General features: G+C 45.0%; 1 non-coding gene across 1 annotated transcript; it reads left to right on the top strand.

Moving 5' to 3' along the window:
- The first annotated feature begins 1,933 nt into the window (after positions 1–1,933).
- TRNAG-ACC (transfer RNA glycine (anticodon ACC)) lies at positions 1,934–2,005 on the top strand. The gene has a single exon. It is a non-coding gene; the product is annotated as a tRNA-Gly (tRNA).
- Positions 2,006–3,999: the final 1,994 nt, after the last annotated feature.

Below are 3,999 nucleotides of genomic sequence, written 5' to 3'. Positions count from 1 at the left end.
AAAGATAACTTCATCCACAAAAATTATGCTGACAGTCCAATTTATCCTGCATGACTGAATGGCATATTATAAAATGGAAGATATATTATGCATCATTAGAAAACAGCACATCTAATATGTGTGAGTTCTCGCAAATGGTTTCTTAAGGGGCCATGCAGATGAGACTGAACTTTGTTCATTCGGGTTTAACATTTATTGTGAACGTATCATACACAAGGCACTGGAACGACGAAGAGGAAAGACAGGGCCCATACCCTTGAGACATTGATGGTTCTAGTGGGGTAGGATATTGGTTAGTCTTCTCTGTAACAGAAACCTCTCTGGCTATTTTCAACAATACACACACACACAAAAGGAATTTTTAAAGGAGGTTAGAGAGTAGCTCAGAGAACCACCATCCAGCTGAACGTTTGCACTGGAACTAAGAGAGGGCACCACTGCCAAAGTCATGCTGAGAGGCGGTCAGTTTGGGCCACTGGACGCTGCTGTGGTCACCGTCACTGCCACCACCAGTGGGCAGAGAGTGAACTCTGAACTCCCACTGTGAGTATGGTCAGTATCTCAAGATTCAAAGCCCTGGGTCCAAACCGGGCATATCTGTCCCTGAGGCTTCACCAGATGTACACAGTGCCAGACTCTCCCTGAACAGAAAGGGGAAACAGATGCTGCCAGGCAAAATATTTGTAAAGGATCAATAAGTACTGTGTGGATATGGAGGCATTCAATACAAAGCGGATGGTGCTGTAATGGCAAAGGAGAGGGCTTTGTCAAGGGGGTCAGGGAAGGTTCACAAAGGGAAGTTGAGTTGAAATGTACAGGCAGAAGTAACACAGGCAAAGACAGAAAGATGTGGAACAAGACGGCAATTGGCGAATGTTCAGCATTGCTAGAGCAGAGGTTTTCAGTTGTAGTTCTCATTAGATGCTTCTCAGGGACTATTTCTGGGGAGCTGCTCAGGGGAACCCCCCAGACCAGCTACACCAGAGTTTGGGGATGTGGCTCAGGCACCGAGTGCTTCCGATGTGCAGCCACCGTTGAGATGCACAGTGGTGGTGGTGGTTTAGTCGCTCAGTCGTGTCTGACTCTTGAGACGCCACAGACTGTAGCCCGCCAGGCTCTTCTGTCCGTGGGGTTATCCAGACGAGAATACTGGACTGAGTTGCCATTTCCTTCTCCAAGGGATCTTCCTGACCCAGGGATCAAACCTGCCTCTCCTGCACTGCAGGCTAATTCTTGAACACTGAGTCACCAGGGAAGCCCTTGAGATGTACTAAGTTGAGACCAAAAGGGCTTCTTTTCTGCCTTACTTCTCACTTGATTCTTCTAACTCGTCACCACCACCATCCTGCTCCAAGATACAATTTTTCTTTGGATTTTTTCCCCATAGGGAAAGTCAAGCCAAAAGTCCCCTGGAAGTACAACTATAGAAGTGAGCAAAAACAAGCGAAAAATTATTGCTTTTATTTTTATTTTATTTTTTTTTCAGGTTGAATAAGCTGAGAAAAAGGTCATTTATTAACAACAACAAAACTCTAGAACAGGTTTTTCAACCTTGGCAGAACATCAGAAAGATTGGGGAACTTTAAAGATTACCAGTCTGTGCCCCACCCTAGACCAATCAGATGTGCCCCTCAGGGACCATAACATTCATATCATTACCAAATTCAGACTGAAGTATGGACAACTGTAGGCATATAAAAAACTTTAAGCCAGATCTCTTAATCCTGCACTTTAAATTATTGCTTTTAAATATTTCCTTTTTGGAATCATAATGGATTCTTAGGAACAAAGAGAGCGTATTAAGAGTATTTTTAATTGACATAGATGAAGCCTCAATAAATAAACTGTGAGCTGAATCAATAGGTAAAAAGAATTCTATATTTAATAGTGATTTAAAAATTGTATTGGCCAGTGTTACCAGTCTTCTTGGGCTTCCCTTGTAGCTCAGTTGGTAAAGAATCTGCCTACCATGCAGGAGACCCAGGTTCGATTCCTGGGTTGGGAAGATCCCCTGGAGAAGGAAATGGCAACCCACTCCAGTATTTTTGCCTGGAGAATCCCATGGGTTGTAACCTGCCAGGCTCCTCTGTCCATGGGGTCACAAGAGTCAGACACGATTTAGCAGCTAAACCAACACCACCACCACCAGTCTTCTTAAAGAGTGTTTTATTAAATCTTACATAGAAAGATAACTTGTCACAGAGCTCTCTGAACCCAGGATTAGAAGGTTTAATTTCAAACTTTCCCCTAGAAAATGTGGATCTCCATATCCTACTCATTGTGAAAATTTACTAAGAGTGCAAGTCATCTAGTCACTCATCACTATAAAGAAAATGAATCAGTGTTCAAATCTTTGCATATTTAAGAGCAATCAATATGCAGGCTTTCAGCTGACATCACGTCTCCTGAGTGATCAAACAACCATTCGGGTTTCCCAGGGACTGAGGGGGTTTCTGAGAAGCAGGACTTAACTAAAGAAGTCCTGAAGAGATCAGGATAGGCTGATCATCCATGTCATCAGCTTCTCCTGCCCGGCATTTGAAAAAGGAGAAAAGGAAAACTAGAATCTCACCATTTATTTGCTGGCTTTATCCTCAGCCTATAGAGGCAGCTGACTTCTACAGTTGCTGACAGGTGGCACTGCTCAACACATTAGGGGTGCTTGTGAAGTGTGGCTGACGCTCTGACAGCAAGACCCATATGCTGGCGTTGGTGGTTGTTCAACATCAACTACAAGACTTCAGTAGAAAGTCTCTGAGACGTTGTTTCAAATGAATTTTCTGTGGGCTGTTGCTTGAGCATCACCCTCTCCAATCTCTGAAGACAAGGAAACTGAGAAGAGGGTGGCTTTGCTCACCCGCTGGCTGGCATGGGGGCCACTTGCAAGCAGTCTTCCCTGCTGACTTCAGCATGACAGGTGCACACTCCCCAGGCTTTTAGGAAGGCACGACCACCCTCAATGCTCATCTTCCTTTGACACTACCTCCATCCAGAGATTTCACCATCTGTGTTGCTTGAAAATGGAGATGATGAACAGATACTTTCTGGAGGCACAAAATAGATTCCCATGCCCAGAAGTATGGTCAGAACCTAAGCCCTTCTGGAAGGATTCCAGAGCAGTATATTCAGAGTCAGCATTCTCACAACCTACAGGTGGGAGGTCTGTACGTTGTCCCCTCCATCCTGTATGTAGCAAAAAAAAAAAAAAAAAGAAAGAAGCTACTTTGTCAGCTGGCACTGGAGTGCTCCAGGAAAGAAGCTGCTTTGTCAGCTGGCACTGGAGTGCTCCGGTGAGTTTTCACTTATTCCATGATGTGACCAAGACTCCAAAATGTTTATGGTTTGAAGGAATTGTTAAGATAGATCTTTGAGGGGTCCCACAGGAAATGAATGGTATACTCAAGCTGGGGTAATAGAAGAGCCTAGCAACAGTTCTGTTTGCAAAGATGTGGGCAGAGTTCATGAAAACCAGCAAGGGCTGGTATATGTCATTCTAAGACCTAAATAGGCAAGTGGGGAGAGGCAGTGACAAGGTCCCTGAAAGGAAGTGACGAGGACCACCAGCTCGGCATGGTGGCCTTCAGTAGAGGGACACAGAAGCCCGTGGAGACTTGGCAGGGAGAGAATTGAAGGAATAAACATCTGAATCTCCCTCTCCCCTCACCCTCTGATCTTCTAGTAATGCCCCCAACACCCTTTGGCTGAACATCCTCAGAAGCCAGAGGACAAAAATCGCATGGATGCAGCCCACTCAGATTGCCTTCTGGGACTCAGAGCAAGGTGCAGATAACTACAGAGTTACTCTCATCCCTATTATGTTATCACTATTTCTGGGCAGGCTAGAAATTTGTACTGCCCTACTATTTGCACTGCCCTACTATTGACCTGGGCTTCCCTGGTGGTTCAAATGCTAAAGAATCTGCCTGCAATCCAGGAGACCCAGGTTTGATCCCTGGATCAGGAAGATCCACAGGATAAGGGATGTGGTTTTCCCACCAT

Source organism: Bos mutus, chromosome 20 (genome assembly GCF_027580195.1).
Source record: "Bos mutus isolate GX-2022 chromosome 20, NWIPB_WYAK_1.1, whole genome shotgun sequence".
In the NCBI taxonomy this organism is placed as follows: domain Eukaryota; kingdom Metazoa; phylum Chordata; class Mammalia; order Artiodactyla; family Bovidae; genus Bos; species Bos mutus.
This window is presented reverse-complemented; position numbering and strand designations above follow the sequence as displayed.